Source organism: Myotis lucifugus, unplaced genomic scaffold (genome assembly GCF_000147115.1).
Source record: "Myotis lucifugus unplaced genomic scaffold, Myoluc2.0 scaffold_3499, whole genome shotgun sequence".
In the NCBI taxonomy this organism is placed as follows: domain Eukaryota; kingdom Metazoa; phylum Chordata; class Mammalia; order Chiroptera; family Vespertilionidae; genus Myotis; species Myotis lucifugus.
In genome coordinates this window covers 6760-14596 of record NW_005874547.1, presented here as the reverse complement: position 1 = coordinate 14596, position 7837 = coordinate 6760, and the positions used below count along the sequence as shown (strand labels likewise).

Sequence of the window (7837 nt, the reverse complement as noted above, 5' to 3'; positions counted from 1 at the left end):
AGAAAACCGCGTTTCCCTCAGTGTCTCTTCAAACGAGTGGGAGGCAGGGGCCCCGCGGTCGCTCCCTCCTGAGTACCCAAAAGGGACCGTCGATCCCCAGGACTGGAGAGCTCGGTGCAAACAGCTGCCTTCTGCAGGCAGGCCCAGCAAGGTCTAGTTTGCTTGCTGGCCCTCGGTTAGAAAGTGAAACTCAAAAAGCATGTGGAAACGACGTATCAGCAGCAATGTTTCATTTCTTGTACACAGTTCATGTGTGTCTTCCTATCGTTTCTGTTAAGAAACCACTATGAATAAAAAGCACCAGTAAAACATCATACATGATAACAATATTGTAGAACGTCACTGTCCCTGGGACAGTGTAGAGATGCCACACACACACACACACACACACACACGCTGCTTAAATCAGAACAAGTGGGGGGAAACATGGGAAATAGATTTTACTCGGAGATCTTTAATGTTTACTATTAATATAAAACAGTCGCATCTGTGGGTCAATGGGTAGATACAAAAAAAGGCACTGCCGCGTTAGTACTAAACATCCGACATCACAGCCTCACGCATGCAACTGTTTGACTCTTTTATAAATAAAATTCTTTTGCTTTAGGATTTTTAAATTGAGCTGTATACCTGCAGTCAACACAGGACTCGAAACGAAGTGGGGCTAGGCTCCTAAAACTGATCAGAACACTCAACTTAAAAAAAAAAAAATTGAAACACTAAGAGCAAAACACAACTAAGTAGATAAATCTATACACAGTCAATAAAAATAAGCTTTTCTTTTCTTTTTTTTTTTAAAAAAAGAATATGTTGTTATTAATAACAGACTTTATCATGGTTACCAGCCATAGCAAGTTAATAAGTAACATATCCAAAATAATATCTCTAATAATCAGATAACCATTGTTTCTATATTCAGTGAAGGAATAAATAGAAATTCAGATTTGCAAATACGGTTAAGGTCTTCCTTTTAAAGGAGTCATGCTAGTGTGATTGTATTCACAATCTGGTTTCTGAACCACCGCCGCCTCTATGCACGCGTTCTGCACAGATTTGAATGCTTTCTTATTTCTCCACGAGATGCGTGGCGCCGTCGCCTCTCCTCTTTAACATCCTTAGCATCCAAAAACCACTTCCGCAAACCCTCTAGTCCTACCTTTGGCCTTCAACATTTTAAGCCTATTTTTCCTGCCTTACATGTGATCGTCCATCCCAACACATTCCTCAAATAACACTAGGCTTATTTAGAAAAGGGATGTGGAGGATGAATGTTAATGGCACTTGGTTAAAAAAAAATCAACTAAAAAATGCCGCCTCTTTCTGCGTCTTTAGAATGTGCCACCCAAAGAGAGCGCGCTCTCTCTCTCTCTCTCTCTTTCTCTCTCTCTCTCTCTCTCTCTCCCCACATGATTTTGTAGGTTCCAGCCTTCGCTGGCTTGCGAAAGGCTCTCTACAGTTAAGATGCCCTCACCCTTTTAGACCTTAAAGGGACTGGAAAAACCTCATCACAACCTCCAAGGCCACTCACGCCTGCACATTTTTAATCTTGAAGGTGAAAGGAAGTTGTTTGGATTTCATTAAGGCCTTTGACATCGGTGTTTATTTCATTAACTGTTTTCTTTTCAATAACCATGAGCAAGTGCAGCAATTTCCATGGTCTGATCTTTTCAATTTTGACCGACTTCACTTAAAAAAAAAGAAAAAAGAAAAAAAGGCACCAGATTCACCCATTTACTAAACAGACCTCATACCCTCTCCCCGTCTCGCCTCCGGCTGAGCGTTCGCTCCATCACTTACACAGCCCGTTTCCCAGCGCACAGCACAGTCCTCTCGCATTCCCTCGGACACCCTCCATCGCGTCGGGTTCCCAAACGGGGTCTTTCTTGCCCTTAAGACACAGAGCTATTACTCCGTGGCAGCGTGTCTGTTAATCTCTCGCCAGGTAAAGAGTGGCTTTCTCTCCCTTCTGTGTGGAGGGGAAATCAGCCCACAACACAGCAAATCCCTCATGAACACCCTGCGGACGGAGCGCCGGTTCCATCACACAGTTCCCTTTCCCACGCCTCCCGCTGTCCACCCGGGACGGTGGGCGGCCGGCCGTACACCTGCCTCCGCTCCCTCTGCCACTTGCGGACTGACCGTTCCGACGGCTGCTGGCCGGGGCCTCCTCCTCCCTCTCAGCAGAGAACCAGCTCAGAGGGGGCGGCCCCAGGCGCAGGGTCCCAGGAGGACCCAGTCAGCGGCGTTTTGAGCTCATTATCTGGGTAGTAAGGCCTCTTGCAAGGAAACCAATGTCCATCCTTGCCTTTTCTCTCCAGGGGCACTCGTCCCACCTGTGTGTGCAGCCAGCGGTGGGCTGAGAGCCTGTGGTCGGGCAGGGAGCGGTCTCGGGTGAGAGCAAGTCCAGCAGAGAAAGGGCCTCAGGACCTTTCAAAACCCCTGGGTGGCCCGCAAACCCCTCCTTGAGCCCCCCCCCGCACCCCCAAGCGAGCACGGGGCCCAGGTCAGCACACCTCAGCCTTCAAACCCACGTTCACGCTCCCCGCCCACCGAGACAGCGGACCACTCCGGCCTCCCGGGAGCGGAGCCATGGGAAAAGACAACCCTGCTGCTGGTATAAAAATAGAGGGGAATGAATCCATACAACAGACCCTTCACAAAAACCACAGCACGAAGAGAAGTTCCATCCGAAGGCTTTCCACGTCATGTACCCTTTAGAACTGTTATGTAAACAATACACAAATCAAAGTTTCTCTGAAATTTCGCTGGAGGGAAGCTCTCCCTTCTGGCCCCCGTTGCCAGGTGGCCCTCTCCGGCGGCTCGATCCCAAGCAGGGGCTTCAGGGAAGACCAATGGGGGACAGAAGAGCGAGCGCCGTCTTGCTTTGGTCACACGCAGCCGTGACTTCCTCCCAGGGCCAGGCGGTGCGGCCGGCCCCCAGAGCGGCTCTCAGGGCTGGGCTCCGGCCTCCCTCCTGGGTCTCTCTTCTCTCTTTCAAGGCAGGACTCTCTTCCCCCTCCCTTTCCATCCAGGAAGCCACTTGCATTCCCTCCGCCTCCCCCCACCCCCCAGTCCCACGTTCCCCTAGAGGCCCCCACCCCCACCCGCCCCCACCAAGCCACCCCAGGACACACACAAATGACAGAATAACCACTCCCAGGTCTACTGATATGTTTACAAGGATGACCTACGCTCTCACAAAATCAAAGTGGGAGAGGGACCAGGGGAGGGCTGCGCAGGATCCCGGAGGATTCCGTGCAGCCCAACGATGGCTGATACTGGACCCGCAGCAGTCGATTTCACGGCCAGCGCGGTCTCCCCCATCTTCAGCTTTAGATTGTGGAGGTCCGGTCCACCCCGTCTGGAGAGAGAGCACACAGTGGGCACCGTGAGCAAAGCAGTTCCCATCAGCCACCTGGTCCCACACCACGCAGGTCGGGCCTCTCAGTCTCTGAGGACAGTTCAGGGCTACATTCATTCACTCAGTCACTCAGTCCTTCCACACCCACCCACTCACCAGCTGGGAAGGAGCTATTTGGCCGGTAACCATACTGAGCTGGCAGCCAAGGCGTAGAGACCCAACCCTCGCCGTCCCGGTGCTCACATCCTAGTCCCAACTCATTCATGTAAGCCCACCGTGGTGTATGAGTGGCAAGTGCTGCAGTGCCGTGTGTACCAGGCACGGCAGAAACACGGGAGACGCAGTGTTAAGTCACCCTTAGAAACCAGGGACCGTTTCCCAGAGATACAACAGGACTTCCGTGGATGCTGCTGCAGGAGGAGAGAGGAGCAGCCGGAGAGGATGAGTTGGGGAGGGCACACAGCTCACCTATAGGCATGATGACGGCCATCAAACGGTGAGCTGCGGGCAGGCTGGGGGTTTGGGGTGAAGGACGGGGACGGAGGAGTGGCCGGAGAGGAGCCACAGTCAGGCACGGCCTGCAATGACCTGCAGGTGGACCTCACTCACAGCCCTCTCTCTGGGAGCCTCTCCCTCCCATCCCGAGGCTCTGCTGAATGACTGGGAATGAGGCGGCCGTGACTCCGTGCCCTGGTGACAGCTGAGCAGACCTGGGGGACGCATCGGACCCAAACTGACTCAGATTCTGTCTCAAGAATCAGACCAGGGGCAGACACCACGGTTAGGTGTGGTGGGCACCGGGCACAGCGGAGCCTGTGGAAGACGGACAGTGTCGAGGCCGCCAGGATGTGCCGTGTCTGGTTGCGGACTATAAAGTGGGGGGGCATGTGCGCCAGAGTTGAGAAGCCGTGAGTGGACAGATGGCAGAGGGGCCCAGGGCTGCCTGACCCCTTCCTGGCTTCCCGCTTACACACAGATTGTAGGAGAGTGCCCGGAACCAGACCGTTAGGGTCTGGTACTATGAACGGGAGCTTGGACGTCGGGGGTTAGGGAACTATAAGCAGGGGAGCTTCCAGGTCTGATTTTAAAATGGTTTTCCTGGCAAGGCTGGTGGCAGGACCACCAGGCGCCTACAATGGTCCATGCTGGAGCCGACGAGGGCTTATCAGCGAGCAGAGAGAGGGGCAATGGCTAGCCAGCACAGGGGGTACCAATGGCTGTGCTCAGCAACCACGACCTGAAGGCCACGGGGGTGGAGGGAGGAAGGGGGTGCAGGGTGCCTGCCTGGTTTTGCTTATATCCAAACACCAGCAGACGTGTCCCAGTCTCAGCCTAGATATCGCAAACCTGGCCTACCAGATGGAGCCTCTAGATGCCCTGGGCAGGACTCAGGTGTGAGGGGAGGGCAGGATGCTTCAGGGACAGCTGGAGGACCTACGTGGTGGGGAGGCTCCTGAGGCCACTGAGGGGTCTCTTGGGCCCCGCATGGCGGTGCCTGGCCGGTGTCTCACCAGCAGGGACTTGGAGGAGAAAGATTTCTTAATTGAAATTTTGATTGTGATCACTGTCGGCTCACATACGGGTGTAAGAAATAGTACCAGGTTTCCCCAATGGTATTATTTTGCAAAGCTTTAGTACAATATCACCACCAAGATATTGACACAGTTTGCCCATCTTATGTAGATTTCCCCAGTTTTACTTGGACGTGTGTGTGTGTGTGTGTGTGTGTGTGTGTAAATTCTATACAAAATTTGGAGTGTTTTTAAATGAGGGAAGCAGATGCCCCCAAAGGTCATCTGTGGTATCAGATCGCCAATCCTAGAGGCCCTCAGATGTGAACTTACCACCCATAACCTCTCCCCACGCTCTGTGGGTGTCTACTTGCACCTCCCACGGTGGCTCTGCAGTGGGAACTGGTGATGGGAGAACAGGAGGGTGTGTGCACACACACATATGCGTGCGTGGGGTGGGGGTGCTCTGGTCACTCCCTCATCCACAGTGCACACTCCTGCCAGGGCTCCCCGGCCCACTCATTACTGCCAACCCTTCATAGTTATGGGAGTGGGAGCTGGAAGCCTGGAAATCTCAACTACCCAACCCCCAGTCACATTTTCAGGAATTCCAGCCATAAACCTCATCTACTCAAAGGTGACGGTTTTCATCTGCAGGGAAAGGACCAACAGGCAAGTCCAGACTCACCATTCACCGCTGTGCAAACTGTGCCTTGCACAACTCCAGGGGGTGCTATTCACATGCCAACATCATAGCGTTTACAGTAGGGATGACATATTTCGAATAAAAGGCAGAATGGCACGTTGAGAAAGTGGAGCCATTTCCTAACTTGCACAAATCTCCCTCCCTGCCAGCTAGGTGTGGGGCTGTAAGACCCAGGACGGAGCCAGGAGAGACGGTGATGGGAAGGGCAGGGGTCATGGGGGAAGCAAGAACCCCGGCACATGGGAGGGACTGCGCATTCCTCTCTATGGTACACTTCACTGCAGACTCCATTCTGCTGGGAGGAACCTCGATTTTGTGCTGGTTGCCCATAGAAACCCTCCGCAGTTAGAAAATAACAACCAGGCTGGGCACTGAGACTTCCTGAAACCTGGGCCACCAGGCAGGGGCAAGCCCCAAACAGCCAGAGTAATTAAGCCTTACCTGGAGACTCACAAACGACAGAACCCACCCACCCAGGGTTTCCTGGGGGGGTGGGAGGGGCTATGCTGGAGGGGCTTGGGGGAGGGAACAGAGGAGAGGAATAGGGAGCGCCAAAGAGAAAAGCGGAGTAAGACTGGCACCAGGAGGGCAGCACTGGGGGAGGAGACAGAGAGCGGAGACATCAGCACAGAAGGATGGCTCCCAAGGCCCGGGCCATGGACCGGCCGCACAGAACGGCCATCCGGGGACGCGGGGCACCAGGAGCCTGAACATCTCGCCTTTCCAGAGGCGCGAGCAGGGGAACCTCCTCGTCTGCTTTCCTCTCCCTGGTTATTCGTCTTCCTGTAAAATGACTTAATCCATCGCCAAGGTCCCCTTCCCTGGCACCTGGAAGGGGTGGGCGGGCAGAGAGGCGCTGCCCTAGCAGGAGGGCACTCGGCCACTGTGCCCGGCTGGGCCACCCGGAACGTAATTTGCATTCCCTGCTCGGGGAAGCTGCTTATGAGGCTTCCCACCAGAGGATTACCGAGAAGAAACACAGCAATAAAAAAGCTTAGGAGATTAATCAGATGAAAACATTAGCAAAAACACATCCGTTCAGAAAGGTTTTCTGTAAAAAAACAACAACAGAAGAATGGGCTGAGAAATGAAGCCTTTTGAATAAAAGCCTCCCTTTAATAAAGAGCATTCGGCATTCTTGTTACTAATGATGATAATGTTAGTCCTTAGCAGTTGGGTAAGAGCTTCCAATATGCCAATTATCTGATAAATATCCAGCCCTGGGGGAAAAGGCCAGTCTCCTTGCTGGCTCAGAGGCAGGGAGAGCTCCCCCCCATCTCCGGGCACCCCAGCTACCGGCAGGTGGGAGGGAGCCCGGGCCGCCCGAAGTGGCCTGATGACTCAGGGTCTATGGGGGTTCCTTTTATGAGAAAAATTGAGATATGATTCACATGCCACAAATTTCATCCTGTTAAAAGTGTACAGTTCAGCGGTTTTAAGTATATTCACAGAACTGTGCAACTATCACCACCATCTAATTCCAGAATATTTTCGTCGTCCCCAAGAACAACTCCGGCACCCACTCCCCCCTCCCTGCAGCCCCTGACCACCACAGTCTGTCCTTTCTGTCCCTATAGACGTGCCTGCTCTGGACATGTCATCAGTTCACGAGTGGAATCCTGTTCTGTGTGGCTCCTTTCACTTAGCGCATGTCTGCCGCTGCCCCCTCCCCCGGCCCTGCCCCCCCAGGTCGCAGCCTGTGTCAGTACTTCATTCTCTTTAAGGCTGAACCGTATGGTTATACTACATTTTGTTCATCCATATCCACCTGCTGATGGACTTGGGGTGGTTTCTCTTTATTCATTAGGGGCTACTGGTGTGGTCTGACCCCGTCTCCTCAGTGAGCTGGAGAAGTGGGGGGGGGGGGGGCGGGCTCCTCCCTGAGGTACCAGGGATGGACCAAGGAGGCTGCGCAGCTTCCAGGATCCGAATGGGCCAAGGGAGAGAAGAGTGTGTGCACATGGAGCTCCCGGCACCCGGGGAGGTCGCAGGAGGAGCTGTGTCCCAGAAGGCCTTGGGTCCCTCCCTCCGGCACTGACCAGACACTTTCTCTCGGCTGCCAGAAGCCGCACACACACTCTCCGCTCTGCTTCCGGGCAAGAGCAGTTAATTCTGCCTCATTTGGTTTCCAGGTAAAGGTCTGGGGTGTGCAGAGACTAAAATTCAAAAATCTCTGGGGCAGAAGGACAAGCGTCTCTAGAGAGAGCTGGATGGAGGCTTCTCCTCCTCTTCCCTCTGCTCCTCCCTCTCCCCCACTGG

At 53.6% G+C, this 7837-nt stretch overlaps 1 long non-coding RNA gene across 1 annotated transcript in view; it reads right to left on the bottom strand.

The window, feature by feature from the left end:
* Positions 1-3154: 3154 nt before the first annotated feature.
* The window catches only part of LOC106695828, a 6087-nt gene continuing 1404 nt past the window's right edge, over positions 3155-7837 (bottom strand). The window contains exon 2 of the long non-coding RNA XR_001346835.2: positions 3155-3361. This is a non-coding gene — a long non-coding RNA (uncharacterized LOC106695828). The remainder of the gene's footprint in view (positions 3362-7837) is intronic.